Here is a 23,688-nt window from a genome sequence, read left to right on the forward strand (position 1 = left end):
CCTAGGTTTACTTCTAAGAGTTTTATAGTTTGACATTTTACAACTTCCTATATAATCCATTTTGAATTGATTTTGTTTAAGGCATAGATTGTGGTACTTCTTTCTTTTTCAGGACGGGGTAAACAAATGTCCAAGTGTTCAAGGACCATTTGTCAAAAAAATCATTTTTACATTGAAGTATCTGTACCTTTTTGTTAAAAACATAAATTAATCATATTTATGTAGGAGTTTGCCTTTGTTTTCCTATACTCGCTATTCTGTTTCATTGATCTATGTGCCTGTCCTTTTTCCAATAACATACAGTCTTGATTGTTATAGCTCAACTTCTTTTGGTTTGTTTTTTTGCATTTCCATATAAGAATTAAAATTAGTCTATGTCTACAAAAAATACTGCAAGGATTTTATTTGGGTTAACATGTTAATTATACTGGATTTTCCAGTCAATGAACACCATATATTTTTTCATAATTGGATTATACCTTTCATCAGCATTTTGTAGTTTTCAACATGCTTATCCTATGTATATATCGTTGGATTTATACCTAAGTAATTCCTTTTGGGGGTACTCATAAACAACACTTTAAAAATATCTCTATCAAATTGTTTATTAATAGTATACAGAAATAGTATTGATTTTATTGTGTCCACATTGTACTCTATGATCTTGATAAACTAATTTGCAAGTACTGGGAGCTTTCTGTGGATTATTTGTGATTTTCTATATAGAAAATCTTGTTATGGGCAGCCCTGGTGGCCCAGCGGTTTAGCGTCGCCTTTGGCCTGGGGTGTGATCCTGGAGACCTGGGATCGAGTCCCATATCGGACTGCCTGCATAGAGTCTGCTTCTCCCTCTGCCTGTGTCTCTGCCTCTCTCTCTCTCTGTGTGTCTGTCATGAATAAATAAATAAATAAATCTTAAAAAAAAAAAAAGAAAATCTTGTTATTTTATCAAGTTAGATTTCTTTCTTTCTATTTCAATGTTTTCTCTTTCTTTCCCTTGCTTCATTGTGATGAATATATTTCTGTGCAATGTTGAATGACAGTGGTGAGAATAAACATCCTTACCTTGGTCTTTGTATTTAGGGGAAGCATTTAATCTTTCACTATTAAGTATGAGGTTACTTGTGTGTTTCATATGCCTGCTATTTATCAGGTAAATGAAATTCCCTTATATTCCCAGTTTGCTGTGTTGTTGTTTTTTTTAAGATTTTATTTATTTATTCATGAGAGACACAGAGAGGCAGAGACACAGGCAGAGGGAGAAGCAGGCTCCGTGCAGGGAGCCTGATGTGGGACTCGATCTCAGGACTCCAGGACCATGCTCTGGACTGAAGGCAGGTGCTAAACCGCTGAGCCACCCAGGGATCCCCTGGATTTTTTTTTTTCTTAAGTCATGAATGAATGTTGACTTTTGCCAAATACTTGCTTTCATCTACTTATATTATCCTATGTTTTTTTTCTTTTTAAGCCTTTTGGTGCAGATTGCATTGATTGATTTTTTAATATTGATTTTTGATATTGCATTCCTGAGTTTAAGTTCACTTGGTTATATTTTATGCTTTTTATTTATTGATGGACTAATTTGCTAGTAATTTACTGAGGATTTTAGCATCTGTGTTTATAATTCATGTTGTTTTGTGTTTTATACTTATGGTTCTTGTCTGGTTTTGGTATGAGGACAATCCTCAAATCATAAAATGAGTTGGTAAGCATTCCTTTTTCTTCTGTTTTCTGAAAGATTCTATGCAAGATTTGTATTATTTTTTCCTTAAACATCTGGTAGAATTTAGCGAAATCATCTAGACTGGATATTTTGCTTTCATAAAGGATTTTATCCATGAATTCAATCTCTTTGTTATATGCAAGACTATTGAGATTATCTGTCTTCTTGAGAGAGTTTTCTCAGTTTATGTCTTCCAAGAAAATTGCCTTAGGTCAAATTTATGTTCATAGTGTTTGTGATGGATTACATGGTTATGACTCCTTCAGGTTCTTTTGTTGAAACCCTAATTCCAATATGACAGCATTTGGAGATGGAACCTTTGGGAGATAATTAGATCATGAAGGTAGACCCTCCAGGAATGAAATTATTGACCTTTTAATAAAAGACCAAAGAACTAACTAGGTCTCTCTTCATCATGGGCTGATACAGCAAGAAAATAGCCATCTGTAACCAGAAAGTTGGCCCTTTCCAAGAACCTAACCATGCTGGAATCTTATATGAGACTTCCAGTCTTCAAAACTGTAAGAAATAAATTTATGTTGTGGATAAGCTACCCACTTTATGGTATTTTTTATAGTAGCCTGTGCTAAAGTAGTATTGTTCATAATGTTTCCTTATTAAATTTTAATGTCTACAGTTTATAGAGATAGTCTTTTATTCTTGATATTAGATGTTTATGTTTACTCATTTTCTTGGTCAGATTGACTATAGTTTTATCGATTTTATTGATGTTTACAAAGAACCAGCTTTTGATTTTGTTTTCTCTGTTTTTTTCCATTTTCAATTTCTTTAATATCTGTACATGGGTTTTTTTGTACATGTTTTTATTTCATTTTGATACATGCTTTGGACTTATATTGCTCTTCTGCCCCCCCAAAATTCTTAAGATACAAGCTTAAGTTAGTGATTTAAGGTCTTTATTCTTTTTTATAATATATGCATTTAATGCTACAAATTTCTATACCTCCTGACTTTTGTGCATCTCACAAACTTTGATATAACGTATTTCATCTTCATTCAATTCAGAATATATCTGAATATCTCTTGAGACTTCCTGTTTGGCACACTGATTATTTAGAAACGTGTTGTTTAATTTTCAAGTATATAGAAGTTTTCCAGATATTTTTCTGTTGTTGATTTCTAGTTCAATGCCATTATGGTGACAAGATAAAGTTTGTATAATTTCATTTTCTGACTAATTTGTCATTTTTCCCCATTTTAAGTAACTTTTCCCCTGTGACCTAGAATATGTTCTATTTTAGTGAATATTTCATAGGCATATAAAAGGAATGTTTATCTAATGCTGCAGCATTGAGAGTTCTATATATGTTATTGAAAAGAGTTGAAAGTTAAAAGTTCTGACTCTGATTCTACTTCTGATCACCAACTAAAAGGTTCTGCACCCAATTCCAGTATTTGTAAGGATGGCTTTTTTTTTTCCCACACCCAGCAATTCACCAGACACTAGCAGGGTATCCTACAATTCAATTTAATTCTGACAATATCTACCTATATCTACCTATGTGGGAGATACTGTCTACCCACAGGTTAAGAGAGCTCAGTCCCATAAACATCACTCCCCCCCCCCCCCCAAGTGATCAGATGCCAATTAAAAGTCCAGATTTTCACCTGGGCTTCTGACCTACACGCTGTAGATTCCAACATCCCCCACTCTTTATATCCACTCTTTATTTAATATTTATATTAATTTGCTAGAGCTGCTCACAGAACTCTGAAACATTTTACTTACAAGATTACTGGTTTATTATGAAAGTGTATAATTTAGGAACAGCAAGATGGAAGAGATTCCTAGGGCAAAGTATAGAGAAAGGAGGAACTTCCAGGCCCTATCTAGGTATTCCACTCTTCTCCAATCTCCATGTGACTACACAACCAGAAGCTCTTTGTATCTCCTCCTTTGGATTTTATGGAATCCTCAATTACATAAACATGGTTGATTAAATTACTGGCAATTTGCAGTTGATTGACTCTTCAGCCCCTCTCATCTCCCTGGAGGTCAGCAGTAGGACTGAAAGTTACAACCTCTAATCACATGGTCACTTCTGGAAACCAGCCCGACTCTGTTAGATGTGGTTTAAAAGTCATCTTATTAGCATAACAAAAGACACCTCAATTGCTTTCAATTCCTAGGAAATGCTAAGGGCTTTAGGAGCTCTGTAATAGAAATGGGGATAAAGGGCAGCCTCGGGGACTCAGCGGTTTAGTGCCGCCTTCAGCTGGGGGCATGATCCTGGAGACCTGGGATCTAGTCCCATGTCAGGCTGCCTGCATGGAGCCTGCCTCTCCCTCTGCCTGTGTCTGTGCCTCTCTCTGTCTCTCATGAATAAATAAATAAAATCTAAAAAAAAAAAAAAAAAAAGAAAAAAGAAATGGGGATAAAAAACAAAAATACATTTCTTATTATAACTCACAGTATCACAAAAGTATTGTTCAAGTGCTCTACTTCTTTGATGATTTTCTATCTACATGTTCTGTCAACTATATTCAAATGAATGTTGATGTTTCCAATGTACCCACAGGTATTTTTAAGTTCTTTTGTTCTTTTGTTAGACAATTTATGCTTATTATATCTTCTTGATGAAACATTTTTTAAATCACTATATAATGTCCCTCTTTATCCTAGTAATTTCCTTTCCTCTAGACTTCAGTTTTCTTTTGATTTGTATATGCATGGTATAATTTCTGCTACTATTTATTTATTTATTCATTTTACTTTATTCTGTCAATATAATTAAAGTGAGTTTTGCATAAACAGCAAATATTTGAATATTTTAATCCAATCTATGTCTTTAAATTGGTGGTCTTAAATACATTTTTTAAAGTAAGCTACACACCCAATGTGAGGTTTAAATTCATGGCCCCAAGATTAAGAGTTGCAAGCTCCAATGAGCCAGCCAGGGGCTCCTAAATTAGTGATCTTATATTATTTATATTTAATAAAATATTAATACATTTGACTTAGACTACCATTTTATTATTCTTTTCTATTTCATCTCTTCTTTTTTTCTTTCTTGCCTTCTTCACTTTATGAGAATGACTTTTAGAATTCCATTTTAATATATCAAATTTTTCACTTTATATTTTTTTGTAATTATTTACTGACCTGGGTTTATGATATACACTTGCCACTTTTCACACTTAACACTGAATCAATAGTTTACATCTTTATGTGCCCAAGAAGGATGATAGAAGGGGAAAAACAACAACAACAACAGCAACAAAGCTGGCCACTATGCCAGTCTTCCTTCAAGTTTTGATTGTCCTTTCCAATCTACCAGTTATTTACTTTTCAGGGTTTTGGGATCAATGTTTTTATGTACCTCAGCTAGAATTTTAAAGTGTAATAAATGTAAGAGGTAGGATGTTTACTTTATCTTAACCTTGCCAGAATCATGCTGTACTGACATTCAAACATACATCTTAAAAAACAATCTTCTTTTCCTGGAAACTTGGAGTATTAACTCTAAACTAAGGAGATAAACAGGGACATACAATGCTTACTTCAGTTACCACATCTTTATGAGACAAGTGAAATTTAATTGATCTCCATGATCTTTTGGTCCTTACACTGTATTTCATATTAATTGTAAATGCAGTGAGGGATCACCAGGGTTAGTTACAAATACAAAATTAATTAAAATTCCACTACCTGGATTTCAAAGATATCCTTTTGTTTTGCCACTTGCATAGCCTTACCTCCACAAACAGATTAAGTCTCTGGTATAGTGGAAAAACACAAACTGGACTCTTTGGTGTTCAATTCTAAAAGAGAACACCAGTTCCAATTATTTTGTTAAGCAAGAATGGAAGCTACTTAACTCTGTTTTTTCCCATTTCTTGGGTCTTCCAGATGAGATTGCATTGGGGTTTGCCAGTTTCCATACAGAGAACATTCCCTAATAGATTCACATTTGAAGGAGCTGCAGGAGGCTGGTATCAATCTAGCTTTTTATTAAGGAGACAGCATATGTGAATTGCTATGTAGCAGATGTATGTATATGTGAGACTCAATTCAGTAAAACATTTATACAATTTCCTTCAAGGGGTGAAAAATTGAATAATAAAAAAAGAAGCCTAACAATTGTTATACTGAATCTCTAAAAATAGCAACCCAGTTTGTTCTCCAAAAGCTTCCAGATGCTTTATTTGGAAAATCTTACCAAAAAATGCCTTTCAATTTTTCTTCCCTTAGAGTGTGATATATAGCCTATCCACTTAGGTAAAAAGATCTTTAGTTATTAATTCATTTAAATGGTAAATTTTCACATACAACCTCAAGTGATTTAAGATAATTTACAGAAAGGATGATCCAAAAGACTTCGGTCTAGAGCAGGAAGCAACCTTGACATTATTTTTCAAATCCTCGTATTGTACATTCCTTTCTCCTGAGATTCACAGAATGACATGCTTGATACTAATGTTACTAACTTATTGGTGTTATCATTTTTGTTAATAATAACTTTCTAGAGCACTTACTATGTGTTTGAAATGGAACTAAATGCTTTATATACATTCAGTTCTCATAATGACTGTAAACATCATTTGCTATTGTTAGTTTGACTTTTAAGAAAAGTATGTGAAGCTTAGAGAAGTTAATTGCCCCAAAACTAATAGATATAAAACAGCAAACCCAGGGTGTGTGTACAGTTCTACAGATTCCAGTGTTCAGGGCACCTGGGTAGCTCAGTGGTTGAGCCTCTGACTTAGTCTTAGGTCATGATACTAGGGTTCTGGATCAGGTCTCACATTAGTCTTCCTGTAGGGAAGCCTGCTTCTCCCTCTGGCACTCTCTCTTTCTGTGTCTCTCATGAATAAATAAATAAAATCTTTAAAATAAAAAACAAGGAATTCCAGTGTTCATACTCTTAACTATGATAGCATGTTCCTTTAAATTAATACAAATATGTTAGAGGCTAATAATTTAATTATTTGCATACCAATAAAATGTCTTTAAACTTATACCAAGTTCTCAATACTGAAAGCCTAGAAGGCCTAGTTGTTGAGGCAATTTCAAGTGGGTGAGTAGATGATATAATTTGAGTTACAGGTATTTTTCAGTAACTTTCACATCATAAATACCAGGTAGTTGATAATTACACTTATGAATAAGTTCCATCTTGGTACTAATACTATGTCAAGTCCCCAGAACTGTGTGACATTGCGTGAGAAAGCTATCCCTAATCAATGTGGTTATTTCTATGGATATAAATCAGTCATACTTGTGTGTTTGAGATTGTATACATTTGGTCAAGAATTTATCAAACTGTGAATTTTAACTTAGTCATGTGTTCAATAAATGTGATTTAGTAGATGGCGCCAATATTTAAAAAATGTAAGGAGGGATACAGGAAAAAAAGTAATAAAAGAATAGAAAATATCAGAGCTAGTTACTACTTCATGAACTATTTGTTTCTATTTAAGTACAATTATTCAGGCACTTCAGCAGGACCAGCTAAATCATTTATTATAGTAGTGAAGCATCTTTCTATAGTTGGTAAAAGTCAGGAACTCCAATGACCCCTAGTGCCTTTTGTCCCCTAGACACAGCAACTCCTCTGGGCCCTCCCTTTAAAACCCTTCAGAGTCTAAAAGCTAAAGGTATATTAAGACCTTCTAGTAATACCACTATGTGTCTATTTTGATTGATCAATGTCCATGCCAAAATATTTCATCTATATCTCCATTTACATCTATATGTGTTTTGGATACTGAATTGTGTCTTAAAATGTGTATTTTACTAAGGATCATGGCAAAAATAATTTAAATCCCCATGTCAATTAATATAATCATTACCAGTGATTCTCAATCAGACATAGTTTGCCCACCGGGGGAATATTTGGACATTGTTTGGAGACATTTTTGGTATATCACAAGGAGATGGAAGAATGGAAAGAAGCATCGATGACAATCAGTGTCTAACGAGCCAAGAATGCTGCTAAATTACAGTGCAACAGAAAGCCTCACATAGCAAATGAGTGTCTGGCCCCAAATGTCAGCAGTACCAAGATCGGAAAACCCTGGTCTTATCAGTACATACAGAGATGCAGTCTTCCATATTCTTGCATATAACATTCTATAATTATTATTCTAAACCCATTATCACAAGTAGATTTTAATTTTCTGTGTGTTCTAAATTATCTTGCTTGAGCAAGCCGTTTACTCTGAGATTTGGAAAATTCTATTCTTGACTTGTATGTAGTTTTAATCTAATTTTCTGTTGTATCTAGATTGTGAAATGTCTTTCCCCTCGTTTGAGTTCTGTTTTTCAGGACAGTTTCCACAAAATTATAGTTATTACAATCTGATTGGTTTCAAAGGATTCTCATCACCTGGATAAAGAATGAGAGTTTGTTTTCCTAATGAGAACTGTGACTAACCATGCCAAGGCCACTCTCTATATTGCTGAGTTTATAGGCTATGACTGGGTAAATATTCACAAATTGGCAGTAGATTACTCCTTTCTACTATGCAAATTGTAATGTTAAATTTAGGATAACTGCCACAAGCTTATTTTATTGGATTGTACAGTTTCCATTTAAACATGTCATATTTTTTTCTGAAAGTAATTGAAGTGAGCAAAAAATTTCAAAAAGGAAATTAGTTTCTGATATCTCTGTTGTTTTTGATATTGTGGTTTTGTTGTCAACATGCTTTTTTAACTTAAAAAATAAAAATAATGTTTGTGTATGAACAAAATACAAAATACACCGCTATTGAATTTCTAGGTAGTTAATACTCTACAAGTCGAAAAATAACATTTGTTTTACAAAAATAGGCCTATACTTACAGAAACATGTTCTTAACCTTTTTGAGTTAATACATCTTGGAAATCTTTTCATATCAACGTGCATACATCTATCTTACATTCACATTGTGATATATCATAATTTGACAATAAATTAATCACAGCATGTGCATATCATATTTTAATATACCATATTTCTTACTTAAACCTTGTTCTAAGCCATGCTTTTTTTGAATAGGTACTGATATTTGTGTGTATTATTTCATTAAATAGTGTTAAGCAGAAGAAGGGTGATTTAATATAATCATATGCGACAAGTTAAGATCCACTTATTTGAATATGAATTTTATTCAAATTCAAACCATTAAGGCCTAACCTGGGCACCAATCTTCTCTAGTTGGCAGCTTGACCAAATTACGAAAATAATATGCAGGAGAAAATTAATTGCCTCATGTGTATCAGAATATTAAGTGATAGCAAGCAGAATATTTAGTGGTTAAGTATTTTCTTTTCCAATTTCAGGGATGTGCAATCTAACAATTGACTTTGAATTTCATTAATGGTTGCTTACTATAAGATTTGTTTGTAATAAAAACAGTTTCACATTTTGGTATGTAGGAGGCATGTTTACTGGAAACTATAATAACAAGGAAATAGACTATCTTTTTTTCTCTCTTCTCTGACGTAAATATTTGACAGTATTTTAATGACTAAGCTTAGTCCCAAATTATTAAAAGATTATAAATATATTGACAAATTTATCAATCCAAATCAAACATACCAAGAAAGTTAGGGATAAAGGTCAAAGTTGTATTCCTTCTAACCATGAATGAAAACTACAAATATTTTAAGTCTCAAGGAAACGAACTCTTTTTCAAAGCAAGGGGAACTACAAAATGACTCTCTGAGTGGTGTTTATCAGTATTTTTTTTCCATTTTCTTTACTTGCTGTCACAAGAACAGTCTTATTCTTGTAAGATTTATGAATAAGACTTGGATTGTCCTTGATAGTCCTAGGGTTTTTGTTTAATTTTTAAACTTTTTTTTCTTTTTCTACCGCATTTTAGTCTAATTCTTGAGCTTTCAGGATCTGATTGCTATTCCTTATTGGCTCTTTAAAATAATCTTTACATATTTATTGCAGCAATCCAAAGTTCATATTTGTTATTTTACAGTACTCTTTTTATGATGCATTTCGTACTGAAATCTCTCAAAGGGCAACAACTTTGTTGCTCTAAATTTTCTGCTCTGTGCCTAGTCTTGTGTCCTTTGCCAGTTGGCACTTCATTAATTATATTTCCACAAAGCATTATGAACTGCTCACATTTCTGGAAGAGGAGGACAAATTAAGATGTATGACTTCTAAAATTAATGTTGTAAACTGCCACCTTGAAGATTCCGAAAATAGAGATTAAGTTAAAACCCCAAGGAATGTAACATTTTTTCCAAAGACTTTATTTTTGGAGAAGTTTTAGTTTCAGAGTAAAATTAAATAAAAGATACAGATATTTCCCATACATCCCCTGCTCCCAGCAAGCATATCATAGCATCCCCACATTGCCACCACCCCCCATAGTTATTACAATTGATGAATCTACACAGACACATTATTGTCACCCAAAGTACATAGTTTACATTAGAGTTCACTCTTGGTGTTGTGCATTCTATGGATCTGGACAAATGTGAAATGACATGTTTCCATTATTACAGTATCACACTGAGTAGTTTCACTGCCCTAAAAATAGTTGTGCTTGGCCTATCATCTCTCCCTCCCTCCTAACCACTAGTAACCACTGATCTTTTTAATTCTTTTTCTGGTTTTATCTATACTATTGTGTCATAGAGTTGGAATCATACAGTACACAACCTTTTCATTGGCTTCCTTTACTCATTCATATACATGTAGGTTTCCCCCATGCATTTTAATGACTTAATAACTCACTTTGTTATTGTCTCATTGTTTGGATAGATCACAATGTATTTATCTATTCAACTATTGAAGGACATTTTGGTTGCTTCCAGGTTTGGGGAATTATGATAAAAGTGCAATAAATATCCATGTGAATATTTTTGTCTGACTGTCATTTGGATCATCTTTTCATGTGCTTATTTTCCTTATGTATATCTTCATTGATGAGTTATCTATTATGATCCTTGTCCACTTTTTAATTGGATTATTTGTTTTTTTATTGTTGAGGTTGAAGTGTTTGTTGTATATTTTGGACAACAGTTCTTTATCAGGTGTGTCTTTTGCAAATATTTCTTTCAGTATATGGCTTATCTTGTCATTATCTTATATTAGAAGTGTGTTATATTTCCTTATGTTTTGCTTTTTTAGTGGACCTTTCTTTAACTCTGTAAGGGCAATGAAAAGGGTTGGTGTCAGGCTCAAAAGTTAGCTCCCCAAGCAGGCTGTGGCTAAAGACATGGATAGAAAAGGGTCCAAAGATAAAGCAAGGGGATCCCTGGGTGGCTCAGCAGTTTAGCACCTACCCTTGGCCCAGGGCATGATCCTGGAATCCCAGGATTGAGTCCCGCATCAGGCTCTCTGCATAGAGCTTGCTTCTCCTTCTGCCTGTGTCTCTGCCTCTCTCTCTGTGTGTGTCTCATGAATAAATAAATAAAATCTTAAAAAAAAAGATAAAACAAGTGTCAGAAAATCAAAAGTTGCCAAATCAAAGTAGACAGCAACAGAAGTTGATGTCCAGGAATCTGCAACCCAGGATAGCCAAAGTTAGATGCGGGTTTGAGAGAACTAACAAAGTGGAGCAAGCAGAACACCAAGGAATACTTATATCCATATTTTTTGTTCCCCCCATGAGGGCATTTTGCTTATGAGTAGATATTGAGCCAATTTATATAATAGCTCCAGAAGAAAGACATCGCTTCAAATTTTCACAATAAATCAGCCAAGCAATCTGTCACTGTGTATTAGAATACAATAATACAAGACCCAAGTGAATCATAGATCTACCACTTATCTCTGACTTAAACCTCTTCAACACCTCCTTTCTACCATTATTCACCTAGAAAATGGGATCCTAATGAAAACCGTATACAATTTTAGGAAAATTAAATGATCTTATATCTCCAGAGAATTTAGCTTTTCTGTCTGACATATAAAAAGCACTTAATAAACATTACCTTTTATTTACAGTCCTACAACATGCTTAGATATGTTCTGAGTATAAGCTCTATGAGTAAGGGGGAGAAGGGGAAATGCAAAACACCTTTTTAAATTTATGAACCAACTAATTAAAGAGTTGAGTTGGAGAAGGAGCAATATTAGTATTAATGGGGTAATTCCTTCTCTCAATTGGGCATCCTAACATTAGAACTATAACACAGTCAATGCTCAATAAACATTTATCAAATGCTTATACAAATTTATCAAATGAATATACAAAGTAACACATTAATAAAGAATGCAGACTAATACACACTCACAGGCACACATACACACCTATAACCAATACCCAAAAAGGTATAGATAAGCAACAGAAGGATACAAACAACAAAGTATATATAATGTTGGATTGAATTAGGGGGTAATAAGAATTGGTCATTTAAGATAAGTGATTTGAACCAGGTGTTAAATGATATAAAAATTGTAATAGATTATTGTGACATCCAACACCCTTGCAAGCTATGGGGTATCTATAAGTAAGATGCACAGCAATCTCTCCCCTTAAGTTGCCTAGAGAGACAGACATAAAAACAAAAATTGAAAATATAATGAATCAGTTTAATAATCTACACATTCATTACTATTTATTTCTTGTACTTATTAAATGCCTGACACATTGTAGATGTGTAACAATTTTTGATGCATGAATACATAAATGAAAATAAAATTAAGGACAAACAAACAAACAACAACAAAACTAAAGTGAGAAATGATTAACCCTGTCTGTCAGAGTTAGGAAAGAATTCACAGCGGCAGTGATATTTCACTTGGGTTTGGTGGGTCAGCAAGAATTCAGTGGGTACACTAAGAGTAGTGCTTGGTTGACTTTGTCTTTTTTGCTTTGCTTCTAAATGGTGAGTTGAGCATAATATACCACTAAGAAAAAGACATGATGCCAGCCCCTAATATGTTATTGAATGTGGGTTCCCACTTATGCTCTTTCTCCTTTAAACCACATCTTTATAAAACAGTAGCATTCAGGACATTTAAAATAATCACATTCTTCACTGCTAATATTAAAGATCAATTTATTAATTGTCTTGGTGTAGTACAGCTTGTTGGTTTTGTTATCTGCTTCTATAGACTTTCTTATTTAACTTTAATTTAAATTTTAAGTTATCATTTTGGCACCAGGGCTGGGAGTTTAATCTCAGTTTATTAGGAATCAACTTCTCTAGGCCCCAGGATGCCTTTAACAATAGGTAGTGGAATCAATTATTCAGCCTCCTCCTTCAGGAGTTGGGCTTGCTAACTTATTAACCACCTGAAACTTTATGGTTAGGAAGATTTGTGTTTAGGCATGCTGCTATTTCCACACCCAGCTCTTTTCCTCAAATAGATGACTTGGAAGACTGCCCTTTTCTCAGGGAATATCCTTCTCATTTAGACACTTAATCCACCATTCGGTTGTCCTGGACTTATTTTCTGAGCTCATAATCATTGACACTCTAAACTTAAATTCCTTCATATTCTTACTGATAAGCCCATACCCTGATTACAAAAGAAACATTGAGTACAAAATATGCCTTCATTAACTACGATTACAAAAAGTTTCTCTTCTAAGAACTTTCAACAAGAATATTCAAACTACTAATCATTTGTACTTTAAACATTATGTAAATATCAGGTTATGTAATACCAAGTGTTTATGGATTTTGTTTTTCCCCATTGAGGATAAGTAGAATGAAGTTGTTTGTCCAGTCACAAGGATAAGAATCCATGTCCTGAAGATCTTCCGCTGAACCCCAAAATGACCATCAAACTAAGCTCAAACTCACCCAATCCTGCACTCTTCAAATTTATGCAACTCATTGTTCATAGTTGCATAGATCTGGGCTGATTTCATTTTTCTTATGTCTTCCTAAACTTAGCTTTTCTAGCCTCTGCATTTAGTTAAAAACCCCTTATGCAACTGCTTATGTTACTGATTTCAACCAGGGAAGACAAACTGGGTCTTGCATAATCTTTACCTTTCTAGGAACAGCATAATATCCTGCCTCTCTCTGAAATCCTAAAACTATTGTTTATGGTTGATTTCCTTCAGGTGCCTTGTGAACTATGATAGAATTTGTGGTGACTTGTTAACTATTGTAGAAATAGTGCCAATGACTGTTCCAAAGAAAAGAAGCAGAATAGGATCTATAGGAGCCAGAGTATCCAAAGGGAGGAAAAATCCCCTCATTTAATGAAATATAAAATTTTATTTGTAATTTTAATTTTTAATCAAATGCTAATTATCATTTGAAGGGAAAAAAGTGTTTGGGGAAGTAAATGAGAGCACTCTAAGATAAGGGTGAGGATGATTCAAATTAAATACTCAGATGAATGGTTTGATTTTAAGGTTTTTTTGTTTCCTTCCCTTCTTCCTTGCTTCTTCTTTCCTTCCTTTTTAAATTCTAGAGGTGTGTAACATTTCAAATACTGTATGGAGGAATGAGGCAAAATGGAATCTTACAAAAATTTTCCCATTCTAGAATATTAAAAATAGTAAAATAAAGGGGAAAGGAAAGAAAATGAGTGGGAAATATCAGTGAGGGTGACAGAACATGAGAGACTCCTAACTCTGGGAAATGTACAGGGGTGGTTAGAAGGGAAGGTGGGCAGGGGGTTGGGGTGACTGGGTGACGGGCACTGAGGGGGCACTTGATGGGATTAGCACTGGGTGTTATGCTATATGTTGGTAAATTGAACTCCAACAAAAGAAAGAAAGAAAGAAAGAAAGAAAGAAAGAAAGAAAGAAAGAAAGAAAGAAAGAAAAGAAAGAGATTATCCCATTCTAGAGGAGACCAACCCTGAAGAGTTTAAAAGTTCTTCACAGTAAAATTACTATGTGTAATTTCTTATTATTGTTAATGTATCTGCTGGGGTCTATTCCTTTCAAAACACTGACTAAATTTACCATTTGTTTAACTTTCTGAACTAAACTCTCCCTTCCCTCTATTTATATACTATAAGCAATTTAATTTGTGTCTTTTCCTTGATAGTGTGTCTGAGCTTCCAACTTGTTTGTTTGGTATCCAGTGACAAATTTACAAATACCAGAGGTGTATTTTTTGCTAACAAGAATAATAGAATAATAAGAACTCAATTAGTCCCCTCAATCATCTTAGAAAACTCCACTTGTAGTTAGGTAAGATCAACTAATTTAGCTTACCCTTTTGCTGCATTATCTCTTTATAGGAAAAATGGCCAAAATTTGAACATAAAACAAAATGTTGCTTATGTAACTTCAATATGGTATCAGATAATTTTCCAATAATCCTATCTGGACAATATTTGATGCTCTCAGAAAATGTAGCTTTGGCTAATGAATGGAGCTTAGGTGTTTTACAACCCTCTTAACCCAATAGAGATAATAATCCTCAAATCATGGTTTATTGTTTTGTAGGATATCAGTAATTTTCCATCACAGCAATCTTATTTGAGCAGTCCTTTCCTCACTAAACATATATGCCAGTTTCTCAAATCCTTTCCACATTATCTTTTATGTTCTTTTGATTTATGCATTAGTGACTCAGAAAGTTTTGGTATATGCTTTGTCTCTATTTGTATGAAATTCATATGTTTAACAATTTGAAAATCAATCTCATGTCTTTAAACATTGTGGTTGAGTAAAATTTTTTGAAGAATATAAGCAGTACATGTAAAAGACATAGTCTCTGTTTATAATCTCACATTCACTTGGAGTAGCTATGAAAAAGACTCAAGCATAATTTAAAAAAATATCATTTATATATTTCAATATGAATTTAGTGTGTTGAGGGGTCTGTTTTTTCAATTTTTTAGTCTTATTTAGGTAATTTAGATAAAAATTCTTCTACTAGATCACTTAGGGCTAGATACCAGTGTTATTACATATTCATATCCATACCAATCACTACCTGGTGCCTATACATAGATATTTTGCACATATTAGGATGTTTTTTTAAATTATGAGATAGTAGTTTAAATAGCTATACTTTCTTACTGTATGATCTCTCAGAACAAACTTTATTTTAGTTGAGAGAACAGTTTCTCTCTCCTTTAAAATCTGCCATATAGCAAATTAAAAACTTGATGCCTCCCTAAACTGAAGGGCAGATAAGTCTCCATCCTGTGGGACCGGCTGAGTCAAAGACACCAAGCACACACAAATTACCTTTTAGTTTGTCTCCCTATAACCACATAGGCCACCCTGTTGAGTCACTTTTGAATTATGAGAGAAATGAGCTCATTAATCATTATGCTTTCAGTGGAGAGAATCTGCTGATGGGTATGTTCCTATCTAAGCTAACTCAATCATTCTTATACACATAAGGTCTCTGATTATAGCTACAATAACCTGAGACAGGGGGTCAATTAAAGAAATATGAACAAGCCATAGTAGCATAGCCAATGACAAGAATATTATGAAGTCAAATGGTCAAGGATGCCTGGGTGGCTCAGTCAGGTAAGCATGAGGCTCTTGATCTAGCTCAGGTCTCTCTCTCACTCTCTTTAAGCAGGCTCTTTGTGGGAAGCCAGTTGTGAGACTTGATCTCCTGAGCCAAACACAAAAGCTCAACCACTGAGCCACCTGGATGCCGCTCAGCTCTGGTCTTGATCTCAGAGTCAGGAGTTCAAGCCTTGTGTTGGGCTCTATGGTGAGTGTGGAGCCTACTTTAAAAAAAAAATATGTTGAGCGGTCAGTTGAGAGAGGAATATTGGCATTGACTTTAGGTCAACTACATGGTTATTTGAGGAGTGGAGGGTTTTAGCTTCCATTCCTATGCTTTTGATCATTTTTAATGTTCTCCTTCATTTCTCGGGAGTCTTTCCATTTTAAGTTAATCTACCTCAAAGCAGTTTAAACCAAAAAGGAAATGTCCATTGAACAGTCCAAAGGCAAGTTCATTTGACACACTTGAAACACTGAGTTCAAATGGTATCAGCAGGGTTCTTTCTTTGTCGATTAGCTCTACTTTCTTCCTTGTCTTTGTTTGCAGGGACATTCTTTTCATGTGCCATTAATATGACTACAGATAGCCACAAACCTCCATTATCCTTACAGCTCTTTATCTGAAAAACATACTGTCTTCACTGATAGCTGTGGCAAAAGTTTCAGGAACAGCTCTAATTGTTTCACTATGAGACCTGCAGCCATCCTAGAAACTATAATTGTGGCCCAAACTCTCTGTAAGTCAGGACTATGTACCTTCAAAACATACTTATGAAGAATTAAATTCCATAGAACAATCAACGCAGACAACGGTAAATAAGATCAAAAAGATAATAGGGGGCAGCCCTGGTGGCGCAGCGGTTTAACGCCGCCTGCAGCCCGGGGTGTGATCCTGGAGACTCGGGATTGAGTCTCACGTCGGGCTCCCTGCATGGAGCCTGCTTCTCCCTCTGCCTGTGTCTCTGCCTCTCTCTCTCTCTCTCTCTCTCTCTCTCTCTTTCTCTGTCTCTCATGAATAAATAAATAAAATATTTAAAAAGTAAAAAAAGATAATAGGAATTTTAGTTTAAGTGGTTATAACATTAATTTTGGCTATAGCAACCTTCAAAGGCATTTTGAAAGAGGAGCATTTCCTAATTCAAAATAAATATATAAATATTTTGTGAGTGTGTGTATGTTACATAGATACATCCATTTATACATACATGTATGCACACATACACACACACATATCCCTCCACATATCTCTAGCATCACCTGGTAAGTAGTAGGTATTTTATAAAGATTTTTCATTTTTACAAAAGAAATCTGAGATCACGCTAAAAGTAGACATAGCAGTCTTACTCTATCACTTCTCAGAAAGAAACAAATCTCTTACTTGTTGTCTGTGTGAACTTGAACAAATGATATAACCTCTATAAGCCACAATTTTCTCATCTGTAAAATGGGAATAATCATATATGTCTTACTTTTGTCCTTGGATTATCTTTTTGAACTGCAAAGTATTACATAAATGTGAAGTGACAGTAAGTTCATTTAAAAAAAAAAACAAAACATTTCCTTAATTCCTTTGAATGCCGTGAGACATTCTTCTGTGGCAGGATTGAATTTCCAACTCATTACTTTTTATCTCCTCATTCAGTTGGTCTTACATGAGACTATTAAATAAAGGCAAAAATAATTTGTGAGCATACAAACACATTGAAATTATACTTTGAGATGAAGTCAAAGAAGCCAGAAAATGCTTTATTTGTCTTCTATATTGTTATTCTGAAAAATCTACAAGACTTTATTTCGTTCACTGGAGATGAAAGGTGTACTTCTGTATTTCCAGGCCAAGACCTGGGGCAAGAGTCCAAGGGAAATTTAAGGGAGTGAAGGAAATGACATCAGAGAGAGAGAAGGGGCTCGTTGAAGTTCATGAAGAGTTAGGCTCTATATGCAAGACTGCCTCACATATACAATGCCTTCATTGGATTAGAAAAAGGTGTTTTTCTGCCTCTTCAACTGATGAGTTACAGAAGGGCACCTCCCTCCTCTTGGCTTATAGAGGCCATGACTGTAGGTTGGCCAGAGTGTGAGGCCTGAATTTCATCTCTCATCTAGTCCCTTTGCTGTGCAAGTACGAAGCCTACAAAAGCTTGTGTGACTCTGATTGGCTAATAAAAGCACTGTCTTCTTTATGCAAAGGATCTACACCACTTTGCCCTCCGTGGTTGTTTTAGGAGTAATGGAAAGACTTTGTGTAGTAAAAAATTTAATCTTATCCAAAGGAAGATTGAGACTATCCTAGGTTTCTGGGAAGTAATCTCTAAGCCCTTGGAATTTCATGCTTGATAGGAGATTTTTGTTTTCCTGGAGGCCTGGGTCTCTCCGGAGAGTTTAACAGTGTGACTTAGGTGGAGGCTGTGGGTCATGTTATATCACCTCATCCTCTAGAGCAGCCGGATACTGAGATCAGTGACAAGAGTGGCCAATCATACTTACATGATGTGACCAACCCCAGTAAAAATTCTAGACTCAAGGCTTGGGTGAATATCCCTAATGGCAATATGATGCACATATTGTCATATCCCAGTATTTGGAAAGTAACACTTTCCATGAGTTCATGGACAGAGGATGACTAGAAGTTCTGCATTTGGAACTGTTTTGGACTCTGAGGTCTGGTTCTCCTCCCTTGATAATTTTAATCTGTATCCTTTTGCTAATACACTGTAACTGTGATCATAACAACTTATAGTGAATTCTTTGAGTCCTTCTAGATAATTTTTGAAACTGAGTAACATCTTTGTTACTCAAACTTACAAATGATGTCAAAAATGATATGAGTCTTATGGATTAACCTCTAACTTCACAGGTTTTTATTTAGAAAATGGTACTGAATACATTTTTATGACTTATTTGCTCTAGTCTTTCTTATCTCCTATGATGTTGCATGTTTAAATTTTATACACATGCAAGCATACAAGCATATATATGTACATGTGTGTATGTATGTGTGTATATGAATTTACTTCTCATTTTTCAAAAATTTCAAAAAAGTATCAGTAACCTGAATTATCTCCATCTTCAATATTCAGCATCCAGTATCCCTGTGCTCTTTGAACAAGCCTAGAGAAGTATAGGTAGGACAGCATGTGGGAAAAGTTTAGTGGTCTGAGCCTGGAAAGAGCACTCGTGACTTCTGATCACACACAACTTAACCTGCATTCACACCTAATTGGAAGGTACTCTGGGGCATAAAATATGCCCAGGAAAAAAAGGAAATAGATGTGGGAACAGCTAGTTACTCTCTGCCTCACACATTCATATTTTGTCTTCTCCAATCTTCTCAGAACTGCTAGACTATCAGTAGTTAATATGATAGATTAATAATTATTTTTTAATTGATGATTATATCTTATAAATATATTACACATTTGTAATATTATAATGTCTCTACTCACAGAAGTGAACATTTTTAGACATATAGCTGCCAGCAGAGAGGACTTTGGAGACTAGTATCTAACTTTCCCACCTCATTTAATGATGGGTACAAAGTCAGTGTTTGGGTCGCCCAAATTTTGTAATCATTCTTGAGGATGACCCCATCATTCTGCTCATGTGAATGAAGTCTTAAATGTAAAAAGTATGGTAGTAACTAGCAATTACTTAGTGCTTACTATGGGAAAGGCATTATTTGAAGAGTTTTGCATGCATTATTTCATTTAATGCTGACAACAACCCTAAATAATAGATATTACCTAGGAATTGGTGCTTAAACATCAGTCGTGTAGTTGTAGTTGAGCTCAAGAACCTAGGCAATATACTATGCTCCTTCTAATTTCATTAAATAGCTTATGGAAACTCAGCTTCTCTAACTTTTCTCCAAGTTAGACAAAGTCTGCATATTTTGTAGTGAATACACACCATGTGTTAGGAACAGTATTCAACTACCTCCTTAGCTTCCATTCCTCTGTTGGTGTTTTTCTTTCTTGCATATCCTACATCCTTTCAATTCCCTTGCTTCAAGTGCCACCTGCTCTCCTGAAAATGAAATGTGGCATTTGCCATTTATATTTGCTATGCTCAGCAGTGTCCTGGAAAACAAATATAAAATGACAGCTCCACTCCACACTATCTCTGGGCTTCACACTTCTGTTTCCTTTTGCAAATCTGGGGAAAATTCAGAATTCTTGTGAGAAAAGTTGTTGATGGAAAATACTGCTTCCATTTTTTGACCTTTAGAAGTACCTAAAGTACCTATCTCTTGAGCAACAGAAATGCAAAATCAAGCAACTGCACTGTTCCCTAGAGAGAAAGGGGAATTTTATTATGCCTAGTCTGTCATCATTATCATCAACAAATAGTGTTTGCTAAGCCTCCAGGAGCACGAGGCAGTAGGGTGGTTAAATTGGCATCTTTTCCTCCTCCCAAGAGCTTGCAGTTTAAATAGAAACCTGAGCAGCAAAGACAAACATATACAAGGTCAGGCTGAGACCAACACTAATACATTAAGATACTCATTAAAATAGAATAAAGCTCATTATAATTCAATAAGAATGAGAGGCAGCAAGATGCAATATGAACATGTGCTAAATAGCAGTCAAAGGACTTCCAACCTACTGGTGTACAGCTTTGAGCAGGTCACCTTCCCACCTCTGAGGTGGAAATGCTGGGAAGGTTTGGGGAAAATAGTTTGGGAGATGAAACAGACTCTGGAGTCCTAAAGCCACACAGTTTCTGTAGGCAAGACAAAGTAACTGAAGCACCCTGGATCAAGTTGTCTTCCTTGCAAAATAAAAGGCTCAATTTTTAAAAAGGAAGAAATGGGGTCTCTGGAAAGACAGGTACTTACTGAGGCATTATTCTATTGGAAAGGGCAGAGGCCAAACAAAACTACAGATGGAGGAGAATTTAAGGAATGGAATTACAAAAAGTTCACCTCAGGGAAATTGTGAAGTGAAAAAAGAAAATTCAGATTAAACACTGGCCAGAATAATTATTCAAGATATTCATCAACAATTTGTAACACTCCCCCTTCCCTATCTCTTTGAACAAATAATACAACCAATAACATAAGCATGAGCAAATATGAATCCTCAACTGATTCTTTCAGATCTTAAGAATGTTAGCATGTCCTCAAATTATACATTTTTAATTATTTCATTTGGTCCCCAATTCTAAGAGGTCCTATGTGTGCTACTCAAAAGCCATCACTCTGTAGTGGTCATCACCAATAATGGCTTATCTTTAGTTGCCTATAGAGATCATCATGTTTTCTGTAGGGTGACTATGGCATGTGATCAGAAATTTTGTCTCTGAGAAACAGTAGGCTCAAAATTCCATCTGTCCTTCTGTCTAAATGTCAGAAAAAATATTAGCTATTTCTCTTTTTATATTGTGAGTATTTCTATAACAATTTAATTCCCGGGATCCCTGGGGGGCGCAGCGGTTTGGCGCCTGCCTTTGGCCCAGGGCGCGATCCTGGAGACCCGGGATTGAATCCCACGTCGGGCTCCCGGTGCATGGAGCCTGCTTCTCCCTCTGCCTATGTCTCTGCCTCTCTCTGTCTCTCTCTCTCTCTCTCTCTCTCTCTGTGACTATCATAAATAAATAAAAATTAAAAAAAAAATTTAATTCCTTACGATCACCTTGACCCTCTTCTGAGGTAGCTAGGTGCCTTGTATTCACAAGGGAATGAGTCAAACAGATAGAAATGTGAAAGAAAAATGCACAATGATATATTTTTAAATATCACCCAGGTTATATGGTAAACTCTTCTGCTTCTATCAAGAATGGCCTGAGAGTAGAGGAAAGTATAGCATGAGGATATTTTTTCTAGACTGTAGACAGGTCTTCAAAAGGGGATGCTTATGGGGAGAATATGGTTGGCATGTAAGGTTCACAATGTGGTTTTCTTAATATGGCTTAAGATAGCCAAGTGATTGAAAAATCCATAACCTTGGAAAGCATCACATCTTGTGCTGGATTTTGCTATTACAGTTTGAATCTCTCAAGAAAATATTGTCAGACCATAGAAACCTGGGCTTATTTCTATGTTTATTAATAGAAAATGATATCTAATTTGGAGTTGATAATTAAAAGATTTCCAGGACAGGGTCAGTGTGGAGGGATAAGAACACATTGGCAGAGCTTGGGGTATCCAAAAGAAGGACAGAGGCTGAATAGTTGACATTCAGACGGTTAATTCAGACAGTTGATTTTGTTTACTTCACAGTTAGAAACTGAGCCAGCTCAGCACCAAACTCTGGGATTCTGAATAGTGGCCTTCCCATTGGTGTGAGAAAGTTATCAGCAGCAATATTCTTCCTCCAAAGAAATTAGAGCCCAGGGACCATCTGATAAGAAGTAGAGAAAGTAGGTCCCTTAGGCTGACAGGAGCAGACCAATTAGCATCTCATTTTCTACCAGAGCTAATTAAGCCATAGCTTGCTGCATTCTGCCTCAGTACCCTTCTGTCTCAGAACCATGTGCCTGTTGGGCCTGAGGCTGAAGGTTGTGCTTTACACTCTGCTTCTCTTCAGCTAGGACTCACTTTCCCCCTTGAAATTAATGGGCTGAGACAGGTTCCAGTAGTGCTGGGAACTCTTATGTGAGGAAATCCTTTCCTAAGGGTGCCCGCTTCACTGGAAATTCAGAAATTCACCTGAGTGAGAATGGAGCAAGAAGGGAGATAAAGGGCAAATGTGATGTTTAATTCCAGAAGACCACATCACCCTCCAGTGGCAATAATAATAGAGTTGGTTGAATGTTTAATTAATATGAACTAAACACTGTACTAGTTTACATTCATTATTTTATATGACCCTCAAAACCAGCACATGAGATCTGCATTTCCACAATTTCACAGCGAAGAAACAAGTTCACAGAGCTAGGAAGTTACAGCCTGAATTCAAACTCAAATCAGATTGAGCCCAGAGGCAGTGCTCTATCCATGACAATATGTGATTTTGGAATAATTATGTGTTAAACTACTTTTCTCCCAGTTTTCTTTAATCTCAGAGGCATGGCTCCTTCTCTCCCTTTCAGTTTCTAGTTAATTAATAGCTGATATTCAAGAACTAGCAAACCCCACTCTATTAAGGCTCTCTCTAGTTATATTTATTTTTATTTTTATGTACTTTGTATATTTATATGTAGAAATTTACTATATATATTGGGTTACATAGATTATACATTATGAAAATTATATAAATAATTATTTTTATATTATTTATGTATAATTTTTTTCAAAATTATCAATACACTTTTAGGATTAAGAGGTGAGAATGTGGCCGTAACAAAAACAAACACAATTTCACAATGAGTAGAAAGCCAGTTCATTTCATTTCACACCTATTACTTCTTCAGGATAATCCAATTCTAACTCATCTTCCTAATGATGAGACTGTCCCAGGTATTCAATCATCAGAGATACTAGATTTCTTAGAAGAAATTCATTATGATAAGAGTATATGGTTTATGAAGATTTTCTATTATAATTATTAAAGTGAAGACATTTTTAGTTATCTCTTCAATAGTCTTATAGTCTAATTCCTGCACTCCATTCCTAAACCACTCTAGAAAATTATAGTTTTCTGTATATCATTTGC

The sequence above is a fragment of the Vulpes vulpes genome, chromosome 4 (assembly GCF_048418805.1).
Source record: "Vulpes vulpes isolate BD-2025 chromosome 4, VulVul3, whole genome shotgun sequence".
NCBI classification, from domain to species: Eukaryota; Metazoa; Chordata; class Mammalia; order Carnivora; family Canidae; genus Vulpes; species Vulpes vulpes.